Below are 13,981 nucleotides of genomic sequence, written 5' to 3' on the forward strand. Positions count from 1 at the left end.
CCCCCCTCCCCTTTCCCCTCCCCTTCCCTCTCCCCTCTCCCCTCCCTTTTCCCCTCTCCCCCTCCCCTTTCCCCTCCCTTCCCTCTCCCCTCTCCCCTCTCCCTTCCCCTTCCCCTTCCCCTTCCCCTTCCCCTTCCCCTTCCCCTTCCCCTTCCCCTTCCCCTTCCCCTTCCCCTTCCCCTTCCCCTTCCCCTTCCCTTCCCTTCCCTTCCCTTCCCTTCCCTTCCCTTCCCTTCCCTTCCCTTCCCTTCCCTTCCCTTCCCTTCCCTTCCCTTCCCTCCCCTCCCCTTTCCCCTTTCCCCTTTCCCCTTTCCCCTTTTCCCCTTTCCCCTTCCCCTTCCCCTTTCCCTTCCCCTTCCCACATGGGAACAGACTGGAAAACACATAGTTGAGCTATGACATAGAAGACAGTGCATAAAGTTGTACATTAAAAGTATAACTACTGATCTCAGAAAGTCATTTAAACAATTATCCAGGTTTAATTATATTTTGAACATTTTGAGGCAGGGAGCATGTTTTCTGATGTATCACTACAATATCTAAAAGTTTCATTTTTCCTGATATATCACGAAACACTGAATTTTTGTAGCACCCTCTCTGATTGAAGTATGAGTAATTGCACATAGAAATGAACTGCCATATATATATATATATTTCTGATTAGAAATGTACAGATTTCAGCTTGTTTTTCTAGTTGGAAACTTATCTAGCACCATAGATCTGTAGGTTAATATAATCTATTGAGATAGATTTCCATTGGCTTCTCTGTGGAAATATAAATTCAGGCAATTCACAAACACTTAATTCCATTAAAGATTAATTCCATCAAAATATTGTCATGGTACTGAAGTGATAAATGTGACAATAAGCTTGATTCATACCTGGTATACACTGAGTTTTGCAAGTCACATCTTTGAAAGCAGATCTTTCAGATAGGGAAATTTTGTCTGGAGGTGAGCTACAGCCACACAAAGCACATATAATTCCAGGAAGTTGGAGCCAATCTATTCAGTGTTAAGCTGCTATTTGGGAAGGGATTATATGGCCAGTGTGTCCTGACTATGCATTAAAGCTGTCAACAAGCTATGGAAACTTCAGAAAAGACAGTAAGGAAATCACTACTTACTTTCTCCTGAACCTGAATCTAACTTTGGCAATTATGTTCAACCCTCTCTACCTTCACTTGCAATGCAGACTTCATGACTTACAGGACCTCTGCTCAAAGTCATAATTTTCATCTTTCCTTCATGGCTTGTTTAACCCATGTTTCACTAGGCATAGTAGAGGAAAACCTAGAATGTTTGGTTTGCTGACTTTATATCACTCACATTAACCCAGACCTCTGCACAATCAGCAAGGGATGGTCAAAGGCATTTACTATAACAGCAACAACAACAACAGCAACAACAACAATAATAATAGTAATAAATGAATTAGGTACTCAGTGAGACTTAGCAACTGGTATCTTTAGTGTCTTAAACTGCATATGTTGAAGAGAAGAATAATTATAGCAAAAATTACCTTTACAAATCACACTTTCTAATGGGGAAATTACTAGGCAAAAGAATGGAGGAAAGATCACTGGAGCTTTTAAATTAAAATACACAATGGAAAACAACATTTATGTCACAGCAAACAGTAAAATTTTGCAACATAGTCCAGGCCTACTTGAAAGGTTGTGAGAGTCATTACTGAAATCAGAAATACAGTTTTTGCTGAAGTGTTGAGTAATAACATACTTTTTTTTTTTTTTTTTCCTGGAATGAACACATTATTTTAAGTACAACCAATATTAAAAAAATATATAAAATACTTGTAGGATAGGTTTAATTAACATAATGTACCTCCAATCCATCAACTAAATGGTTCAAATATTTTCAGTATACTAAATATAAATAAATGTGGGGGAGGTTCATAAATTCAACATATTGTTTTGTTGTCTGATAAGTTGTTGTACTGATTTTCCATTTGGAGCAATTATAGCATTGTCATTAATTTAGTAAATCTTTTTATTAATTTTTGATGCATATAAATACAGAAAAATCATAAATAAGAACAAATAGAGCAAAAAAAATGATACTGAAGAAAATGTAAATTATATTGTTTTATAACACCAATGATAATCTGCATTTCCAGAGCACTTTCCATTCAGTTGTCCCCAGTCAGACAGTTGTAACAGTCAATCAAATTCTTCTATTCTAACTTCCAGCATGATGTCTTACCTCTTGAGAATGTCCACTGTTTGCAGTTTCAATCTCCCTTTACTATATGCAGTAGAGATTCTTGTCCAAGGAAGCTTTCTGCAATATGTGTCAGCCTCATTCTGCCACCAAGAATGAGATATATTGTCCCCTCTGTCTTTTCAGATTCTATAGAAATTTATTGTCTTCTTTATTTTAGGTTTTAACACTGTATTAAACAGAATATGAATAATAAAACTGTAATGTTCTCTGTATGTCTTGAAAGGAAGGTAGTCTGATACAACTTTCTCTTTGCAGTGCAGTGTTTCTTGGGAGAATAATGACATTTTAAAATATCAATATCTCAATAATATAAATATCAAATATCAAAAATATCAATAATATAAATATCAAATATAAAAAAATATCAATATCTCAATAGATGCGTTATCAGAGAAGGCTTTTTTTTTAATTATTATTTCTGAAAAAAAAAAGAAATAAGAGCAAGAGTCACAGAAGGAAAACAGAAGGTGTGCTGTATAGAGAGAGCTGAATTTGTATCTGCTAGCTATATGTTACATCAACAGACATGTCAAAAAACTGCTCTAGTAGTTATTTCAAGACTATGTAACACAAATCTGTATTATGATGTTGGGGAAATATCCTGGTTCCAAGAAATTTAATGAGCCCTGATCATTTTAATTCACCAGTCTCTTATGATTTGTTCATATGATTTCACTAAGTAGTTTGATACGTTGTTTAAGAATATTCTGTTAAATAAGTAATATTTACAAGAATTTCTCTTCATCCCTGCAGGGATAATAGAACGCTATAACAGTTCACTCACAGAGAAAGCTCTCAACTTTTAGCTTTTTTTTTTTTTTTTTTTTTTTTTTAGAGCTGAAATCAGCTTGCCTTTCTTGCAGCACTGACACATTTATTCGCTATAGATCAATCAAGGGTGTGTAAAATGACAAGGAAATATTAATGGAGACTGGTAATGCTAGAAAGGACATTAAAATCTCCAGAAAAAAAAGACCTGGAGCAGGAAACCTTTGTACAGAATTTTCCACATCTGTTTGCCAGGATCATGATACTATTATAGTAATTTGTTTTTTGTTTTTTTCTTGTTTCTTCTTATTTATCTATTTATTTTCACTGATATCTTATGAATATTCTTCAATGCTCAGGGACCCCTGGAGCTCTGCAGGAAAACAGAACACCATGTGCAGACAGAAGTTCTGGTATCTTCTCCTTTACCTGCTCTCCATTGTTTAGCTAAATCGTACTATATAATACTACTTAAAAGTCACAATATTTCACAAAACTTACTTTGGGAGAATTATAACGGAACACACAAGACACAAGTATCACTGAAGAGACCCTTTAATAGATACTTAGATACTTAAAAGTCCATACATAAAACAAATCTTGACATTGACTAATGATATCTCCTAAATATGTCAGATTGTGAATTTCTAGCTCATTTGCTTCCTTTTCTTTCATAAGAGATCTGACTATTGGATATGGAATTTACCTAAATAAGGATTGTGCGTGGAACAAATTTTACACCTTTAATTACAAATAAGAGTTGGTTAATGTTGTTGTACCCGTCACCCCTTTTTTTGATGCTGATTCCACACAGTCTTTATATAAAAAGGAGTGAGTATAAAATGGGACTGCTATGAGCAGGGCAAACCTGGGAAGGACTTGTACCCTGAACAGTTTGGTGGAAGTTTCCCAGCAGGCTTCTGAGCCTGGTTAGTCCTGGGTTCAAGTGAGTTTGTTGGGAGACCCTGATTGCAAACCTCTGTTTTTAAAAGGTGAGCAGGGGGGCTGTAGTTTGGGGGTAAGAGGGCTCTGAACTGCCTTGCCTTCCAGCCTTCTGACTACAGTGGTGGCAGGTCTGGCTTCAGTTCTGAAAAGAGAGTTTATTTTGGCCAAATTTTCTAACCCAAGTACCTGCATTGTTACATGCTTAGCACTGACATGCAAATACTGATGCTCATACATATGTATGAATATGTCAGTGTCGGTCTTCAGCCGTGGATAGCTGTATGCTTGACTGGCATGTGTGTTACTGACTACTTGATTCTTGGATTCCAGTGATTTTTTAAGACAGCTGAAACCCCCATTTTTATTTTTATTTTTTTGCCTTTTTTTTTTTTTTAGTTAAACAGTCAAAAAAAAAAAAAAGAAAAAGAAGAAAAAAAGAAGAAGAAAAGAGAGAGAGAAGGTGAAGGTTGATTTAAGTTTGGAATTGTTTTTCAAGTTTTTTTTTTTTTTTTTTTTTTTTTCCCTTTGGCTTTGGTGTTTTCTCTTAAGCTGTGTTTCAGCTTGCAGCAAGTGGTTGGCCACCCCTACCCTTCTGGTTCCTTGCTTTCTTTTACACTCTTCCAGAACATGTTTCATGCCTTCCCTCTTTCTTGTTTAGACTAAATTAGCCAATGAACAACCTGACCCAGCTGCTTAGCTGTTCCCTGATCTGCATTTTACTTCTTAATGAGCTCAGAGTGACAAGCTATTTAGGCTGCTCGTTCCAGCATCAGCTCTGACTCCATCTGTAACTTTAGTGCCACTTCTTTGTCAGCAATGCCAATTACAAATGTGTGCCTTTCTAATTTACAGCACTCTAGTTATAACGCCCACGCTGTGCTCCGTGTGTTCTCTCTTTGCTGCTTCTGTTTGTAGTCACCTGAGCAGACCTTCAGATTGTCAGAGCAAGGGTCTGCTACATGGCTGGCATTGATCAGCTATCTATAGCACCATATACAATTTGGCACCATGCAGATCATTTGCTCCCTTTCATCTGCCCTGAATTTGGAAAGCTCAGTTGGTTCACACGGGGTTCTACGAACCTGTCTGTGCATTGATCCTTCTGTGAACTGGCAATCCTGGAGCAAATGTGTTCCCTCACATATGATACTGCAATATGGGAAAAAGAATTACTTACTATGCATCTGTAGGGCTATATTATATTTTTCTTGGCATCCCCTGCATTCATCTGCAGAAAAATCTTAAATATGTTCCTCTTTTGCCCATGAGCGATAACTAGGACTTTATCCATTTCTTTGTGTATATTGTTAAAAATGCAGAATCTCCTGAAGTCTACGATAGTAGCTTGCTACTTGCTACAATAATAGCAAGCAGTCTCCATTTCCAGTAGCTTATAATTTGGTCTTCTGAGCAGATGAAAAAGCATCTACTTTCTGTTGCCGTTGTTACTGGGTGTGCAACATCTTTTGACCATTCAGTCTTCTCAGAAGTAAAACTTATATCTAGAAAGATGTTTGAGGGGATACTAAAGGAGCTGTTTGGCTCATTAGATTCTCAAAGAGACAGTTCCTCAGAGTTCATGGCAGGTATATTTAAAATTAATTAAAAGCGAAAACTACTTTATAGTGTTCATAATCTCATAATCTACTTTTTTCTTTTTTTTCTTTTTCTTTTCATATCTTCATGATTTCATTGTTGTTACAGTTGGCTGGATGTGTAAAGACCATTATTATCTCTAATCATGCCAGATAATACAAGAACAATCTTATTGTGAGTGTGCTTTCTTCTGCTTTAATTTTATTTTTTCTCCCTGTTTGGACCATTTCTTAGAAAAGGTGGAACACTCTCATTTTTTGTATCAGTATGGGGAACGAGGGAATTCCCCCCAAAATGATGAACATCAGGTGGAATGTGGCACATATTTGTTAAGGTAGGACAACAGCCTTCCTTCCATGAGTTACCAGGCTACATTTCTTTTGTCAGATCCCGTGAGATACTTTCAGCTAAAATGAGTGCATATCAGCCAACATATTCCTAAAATTACTAAACCTTTTATCTTCCATGGGCAAAGGAATTATGACTTGGCTTGATATGTCGTACAAAGAAGCACTAAAGAGCAACATTTGACGTATATTTCTATACTATTATTCTCTCTTCAGGAAAAAAAAAAAAAAAGAGTCTGGGTAAAATTGTTACTCACAGGTTAAAACTGATAGAAAGATGTTTGTTGCATTCAGGAACGTAACAGAGAAACTGCAAGTCAGAAATTTGTTTTAGAAAGTTTAGATCTCGAACCTGTAAAACTTTCTGTGTAAAATTGCTGAGTTCAAACAGATCCACTTGACAAGACTGTGTGTGGATTGATTTTTGAACCGTTTATGGTCCCTATACGGTCAACTATTCATGACATAAGCCAGTTTTACAGGAGAAGAAAACAGTGAGGGACAAACAGTCCAACATTTAGAATTTCATGAGCAGCTAATACTGTAATTTGCTTAAATTATTACAAACATTATCAAATTTTTATATTTTATAGGAAATTCTACTATAAATGCTTCTATAAAGGAAAGGTATCTTTGTTGATTACAAAGGCTGGCATAAGTGAGCAATATATCTAGTTTCTTATATTAAACAAGTATAGCAAGCCTAAGTGATGTCAATAGCCAAACCTGTGACCTTTAATTTTTTAATACTGCAGGATTCAGTTTCTCTCTTTTTTGAAGGTTCCTCACTAAGAGGCTGGAACAAAAAATAAAAAATAAAAAATAAAATATAAAAAATATGGTTTTAATTCTAAAATATTATCATTAAAATTCGCATTTGTGCCTCAAAAACTTACATATGCTTTACTTATTCTGTTTTGAGTATTTCAAACTTTCTAGAAACTGAGGAATTAGAATTGTCAGTGTCCTTTCCACATGAGAGACTCGGTTGATGCCTGTAAGTTTTTCAGCTAATAACCTTTTAAATTAGTGAAGAATTCTACTCATATGCAAGGAGAAGTAGGTAGTCTTTTCAACTGTCTTTTTTTTTAAGTTTAGTGCTAACAAGAATAAAACAATTTATTTTAGACATATTATTTTAGATGCAATAAGGAAACATGATTCTGATCAAAGTCTGTTTTTTGCTGTTCTCCTCCTCCGTCTCTCCATCCTCTTTTAGGGAACATGCTGGGGTGTGCTGGAGGGAATAGTGCAGTGGTGTATGGATTGTGTTGTGCCCTGGCTATTCCTCAGCTGGTATATCAGCTACGCGGCATGATTACAAGCTGGCACAACTTAGAGCAGCCCTGAGGCTGCTCAAAATTGCACTGGGGCTGAACAGTCCCCAGATGGCCCCAGGAGTTGGGACTGCCATTGTCACCATCATCTATTCCTGCACTTAGAATACCTTAGGCAAGGAAGAAAAATGTAGCAAGTGAACAGATCTGGAGAATTATGAATGTGTCATTTTTAAGTAGCCACTTTACAATTTATAGGATCGAGATTTCCTCATTAATTTACATTGATTGATATTACATCAGTTAAGGATCTGCTGTGTCAAGATAGGTCATCTTTTCCCAGCCTTATTTTTCTATATTTACTCATTTATTTTTTCTTATGTCATCAAATTAATAAATTAACTCATTTTAAGACTAGAAGTCCACATGGCAATATTTTAACTTAACTTCCTGTATTACATAGGTCATTGAATTTCATCCTGCAATTTCTGCATTGAACCCTATGACTTGTAGCTGAGCTAGAACATACCTTTTAAAAAGCTATTCAATATTGATTTAAGGACTCCCACTGAAAAAGAATCTACCATGGCCCTTGGTAATTTGTTCCAGTGATTAATTATCCTCAGTGTTAATATTGTGCATCTTATTTTCAATACCTCCTCTTGCAATGCAGCACTGTTTCAATGGGCAAGACAGGAAACATATTACAGTGTTCTATAGAGAACCACAGAGCACCAATCTACCTGAAGCAAATATATTGTCACCCTCTTATTGCTTCCTTCCAGAGGTAATGAGGCATCAATAATCTTGTGAAGCCCCCTGAGAACTACAGACCTACCTGTAAATAACAGGGGCTCAAGCATGACATAAAAACTGATCCTTACCTCCTAACAATTGCCAGAGAAATACCCACCTTTACACAGGATGAGCTTGCTGCGTGGGTCAGAAGGGCTAAGTATGCAGGTACACTTATTTCCTGGTTTGTACTTAGTATCCTCAAGGATGCAGGGGTGATTTTTTATTTATTTTTTTTCCCCCTGAGTGTGTGTGGCTGAAAATACTGCAGTTATCCCGGTCTGTTCACAGAGCACATAATCTGTCTCATTGGAATTTTTCATAAATTTCCATAGAAGCTAACATGGTGATGGAGGTGGCTGGAGGATATCAGCCTCTTTTCTTAATTATAAAACATAAACTATTACTAAAAGGAAATGAGACTATTGCTTGCTTGCAGGCTAACTAATGCTGTCAGAGTAGCCAGTGGCTAAGAATTGGTTGCATTGCCTTCAGTGCTGGATAAAATCTTCTGTTCGTGAATGAAGCAGTACAGTTGGTACGTTTTTCTCTTCACTCCTTCATCTCCAAATGTGCTTTAGTCCTAACCTAGAGGGACCACCTGTGAGTAAGAGGGTAGTTTAGTCTCCATGCTTATTCACTCCTTGGTCTCTCTGCTGAGACTGTCAAGCTAAGAATGCCAATTAGTTCAGCATTAACAAGCCTCTTTATGTGTTCTATTTGGCCTAAGAATTGACAGCTTCAATTCTGAATTTCCTTGGTTATGTGGTTTTATGTTAAATTCTTGTTTCTCATGAAAATGCTCTCAAGCCACTAGTTGGGCTGTAACTAATTGTTTCAGAATTAGGAGTGGGCACAAATCAAAATCTGGTCTGGTTACCCTTGGACTTGGATACATCACCAAATCTAAACTATACAGCTCACACTTAAATGTGTTTACCATGCTCCTCTGAAATAAATTGTTTTGTCTAAAGCTGTGAAAGGTCTTAGTTTTGTATTGGTGATTGTGTATGGGCCTGATACAGAAGCAAAGAGTGGGGCTTCAAGCAAATCCTGCCTAGGGACAAATTTTGAAAAGTGAAAGAATTTTAATCCATGGTCTATATAGACTTCTTTGTACTTGTAAATTGTTATTAGCCCTCACCCATCAAAGTACTGCAAGTGCTGACTACTTCTGCGCAACATCAGAGAGATTGTGCTTTCTCCTGCTGTATTCTACATACTTAGGAAGAGAGGTAGCCTCCAGAAAACCATGCTGCCCCACTCCGTAGTTTTCATCTCTTCTTAAAACCCTCCATCGTGATGACTACAAAGGAAAATACAGTCAATAACTAGGCTATTTTACTGCTGAGATCACAGCACATCTCTGTATCTGGGATTTTTTTTTTTATTGCTTCCCTATCCCTATCCATCCCATTGAACACTTTTACTAGATGTGTCAGGACTGATATTTTTGTGCCTGTTTGTACAGGGTCTGCACTCCACTGGAGTACAAGTTTGTAGTCTAGATTCTCATGCTTTGTAGCACCACTGATATGCAATAAACATTAAGAACCTGCAAATAAGGCAAAACGAGAGAGATTGTTTCTAATTCTGTTTTTCATGGGCTCTATAGCACTAGTCAGCATGCCTGAAAAATGTCTTCATGCATGTTGTTTATAGCCTTGTTGCATTAGTCAGCTTCCTTTAATAAATCAGATACAAGTTGTGACATGCTGTTAATTCAATCACTAATAACCTGCTCAAATTGCAAATCTATGTCAGCAGGTTGGTGTTGATTAAGTTGTAGTCACTACTAACATATTGTTTTAAATGACTGATAATTTTTATTTGCTGCAGTGGTAGACTGCCCTCTCTGATTTTTGTTGTTGTTGGTGGTGGTGGTGGTTGTGGTTTTGTTGTTGTTGTTGTTTCCCTCTCCCCTTGTAAGCTCAGAGAAATGACACAAACGGCCCCGTGGTGGTCCTCTATAGGCCTTTCTCTTCCTCTGTTTGCTGCAAAGAGAGCTGGTAGCCACTAGAGGGGAGGAGACTGCCGGCTTTCCTGAGTGCTTCACGCTACAGCTTGAAGGTGCAGAAGCTGTCACAAGACTGGTTGCCCAACGAAATGGTTTTTAAAATTGTATGAAGGTTAGTAAAAAATAAAAATAATAAAAAATGTTTTTCCCCCTGCCCCCAATCCCCTTAATGCACTTGAATTATTAATTTCTCAGCACATAGGCTCTCTTTGGAGTGTTGGTATCTCAGGTGATGGCTGGGGGAGGGAAAATCCTACCGTAACAAACATTTAAAATGTTGCGTCTGAAGGTAATGTGTTAAATTTTTCAAAGCAAATGTTATATTTTCTGTGCAAGGATAGTGGCAAGTTAGTGTTTTGTCGAGGAACAGCAAACATTTATTTCTTGTGTGAAATTAGAAGTTTTGATTTTGTGTGTTGAAACTTTCCAACCATTCTGTCCATTCCCCCACCCCCCCGCCACCCTCAGGAAACTAAACTACCGATGCTGAAGGAATGACTAAAGTAGTAGAAAACTTAAGCAGCATTCTAACAAACTTTTTGAATCATATAGGCTGTCATATATGTAACCTACTCTAACCCAGAGTAGCAGAAATTCTCATGTTAGCATCTGTAGATGTATAAACGTATATTTCTGTACCTTTGTAGATACAGTCTGACCTTTCATTTTATTATTTTTTTTTAACAGAGTAAAATTCTTGGTATTGTTAAAGAGCTATAATGTAGAACTGTAGCTTGTTACACTTACTCTCCTGAGTGTAATTGCACTAAGATCATTCAGTTTCCATTTGGAAAGCCAGTGGCAATTACTGGAATACAATGTATCATGCATTTGCTCACTGGATATAAAACGTATATACTAATTCGCAATAAAATGTAACAGCTGTCAGTGCATTTTCTGCTCTGTTACTTCAATAAATTGGAACTCTGACTAGAAAATGGGAATATTGCATTTTTACACACTCCGTAATGTGTTTGCTTTTTGCAAATACAATTTATTTTTTTCATGACAAAAATTGTGGTTTGTTATTACTGGTAGTGGATAAATATTCTTATATCAGAATGAATTACACATGGTATCTGTAAAGAAGTAGTAATATTTTCTGCTTTTTATTGTAGCCTGTCTCCAGTAAACAAAATGCACTTAACCTACTTCTGTCACATACTAGGTATATTTTTTGTTAGCACTGCAATGGTGGGGGGAAGGGGTGGGGGCAGGGGGAGATGGGGCAGGGGGATTATTTTACCATACCTTTGCAGGTATTTGGATAAATGGTTAATATTTTGCAGGAGACTGCTGTTTCCCTCTTGGATTTCTTTTTATTTTTATAAACCTATATATAGATAAATAGTCCTGAAAGACAGTTATTAACCATGATTCTTCACATTATGAACTAGTGCATCTGAGTTTTATTTAAAATAAAATGCCTGCACATTTGTGTAATTTTGTTACTTGAGGTCAGACTTTTCACAGATAATTAGCCTTTTACACACTGTGAAATCAACCTGCATTGGTTATTTGGCTAGACTCTTTGCTTCTGTTCTTTATTTCCCAGAAGGTTAACGTGCTGAAAATCTAGCTGCAAGCACATAGTACTGTCTCTTTGTGTTGCTAATTATCCCGTTGCATAATTATTAATATCAGGAGCAGGAAGAGGAAACAAGCACACCAAATAGTCGTGAATGCTAGTGTTCTGGCAGGAAGCTAGTCCTGCATTAATAAAATGTGCCTGTGCCAATATCACAGAAGATAGGAGCGTTCCTTGTTAAGGATCATTTATTAACTGAGATCATCTTTTAGTTCGCCTTGGGGTAATGACTAATGTCAATGGCAAATTTCACAGTTGTCTAGAGAAATGAATTAAATTTGTAATAAAAAGCCCTTCGGCTTGTTGTACATGTTCATTTATTGGAGTAGTTGAACTAGGAGAACTGTAAGGCAACCAAGAACATCGGCTTAATTTTCCTTACATATAATAGTGACCTTTAGCTTTATATTGAAAAAAGTTACCTATTATAGACTGGTAAATTAAATGAGAAGTTCCTCTAATGCAAAATAAACTAAGTGACTGAGCTAAGTTAAACGGCCCTTGAGCTTATGAGTTTTTCTGACAGAAACAAATCCTTCTTTTCTACTTCTGTTCTGTGTAAGCTTTCTAAAGGTGGTTTGATGTCTAATCAGTCAGGTAAAACAATACAGTGTGGGATGCTAAAAAGTTATTAGAGGTCAAAGAATACCAGGATGACTGGAAATTTGGAATAGTATGTTTTGGATATTGGAAGTATGGCTTTGTTTGAAAACTTTGAAGTGTTCTCTATACATTTTCTCCTACAAGCTCAAAGAAACCTGCATCAATTTATACATATTTTTATATATATTTAAAGGTGTTGTTTTTAGTTTTGTTTAGTTGTGTGTGTGTGTGTATGTGTGTGTGTACATTAAAAATACAAAAGCAAGTCTTCAGATATTGTCACTGCAGGAAATAAATACAAAATTCTAAGAAAAATATCCAGCTGTATGGATTGAGAATTTAAATCCTCCTCTGCTCCTAGATCAAAGGACAAAAAAAAGTTTCTGATTTCAGTGTATGTACTTTAGTCTTAGGAAAGATAATAATCCATGTCCTACCAACAATTTAACACAGACTGTTTTTAACTGTTAGTGTACTAGGTTTCTCCTCAAAGTTATACCATGCCTTACTGAACACAAGAAAAATATGGGGAAAATCCCAATGGACAGCAATAGAAAAATCCTGCAGCCGTTGAAAGAAAATGGAGGTGGGAATGCATTTACTCTACCATCAACACCTAGTTAGGCTCAGGATATGCTTATATGGTAATCTCCCAAATCATAATGAGATGCATGAAAAATAGTCAAAATTCATACAAGAGTGTTGTCTTACTTTGTGTGTTTGTCAAAGTTCATGACAGAATTGCTGCACCAATGTTTGTAAAATGATTCTTGTGTTTTATATAGATTCTTCATTTAATTCTGTGTAGTGTGTGCTTTTGTGTGATCTGATGGTAAAAATCTTGGGCTTGTTTCCATCAAATTTAATATGACAGTCATCCTTACTTAATTACCCTGAAGAATCCTGATGTTCTCTGTAGAGAAGAAGCACTTTGTCTACACTATACAATGAGCAAAATAACTTTTTAAAGTTTGTTAAAAAGCTGTATATTTTAATGAATACTTTCCCCATAGTAAAGACATTTTTTTTAATAGTTTGTCAGGTGAATAGAAGGATGTTCTCAACACACTTGGCCAGGCTTAGCAAGAAAATTGGAGTGACTACTAAAATCATGAAAATGCAAACATAGATACAATTTCTTAACAGCTCCCAGGACAAACCACAGGTTGTTAACAGAGATACAGACATAGGAATTTTTAAAGGAATTTTGGCAACTCCTGTCTATACTATTCTTGTGTGACGAACTGAAGAGTGAATCATTTCAGATGTGAAATTAGACTGTGTAGAAAAGGATATAGCCAAGTGTAATATCCAGGGATTGTGATGCATCCACTGGGAGTCAGTGTTGCCGGGGGTCTTTTTTGCACCAGTCAGCTAATGCACCCAAACTAAGGAGGCAGAAAATAGGGAGTTAAATGTGAAGGTACAAAGCTGCTAATGGTTACTGTTTATTTTATCTGACAGAGAAGGTCAACTTTAATTTTGTATCTGTCACATGCCTGAATTCTAATGCATCATCTTAGCAGCTTTTAAGAATATTCCAGAAATGGTTACCAGAAGATAATGCAGAAAAGAAGCGTGGTAGTGTTCATAAACAGGGGAGGGAACCAGTAGACTTACATTATCCTTTGGTACAAATCCTTTCTAAGTTTAGTGGCACACAGTCTTCTTTACTTAAAGTTCAGATTAACGTTTATTGCTCAGATAGGGTGATACCTAATTGAAGAAAAATTGTCATCTCCATGGCTCTGAGCAAAATCTACAATTTTATCTTTTACCTTACTTTAAGTGCACAAAAATAT

Source organism: Cygnus atratus, chromosome 1 (assembly GCF_013377495.2).
Source record: "Cygnus atratus isolate AKBS03 ecotype Queensland, Australia chromosome 1, CAtr_DNAZoo_HiC_assembly, whole genome shotgun sequence".
NCBI classification, from domain to species: Eukaryota; Metazoa; Chordata; class Aves; order Anseriformes; family Anatidae; genus Cygnus; species Cygnus atratus.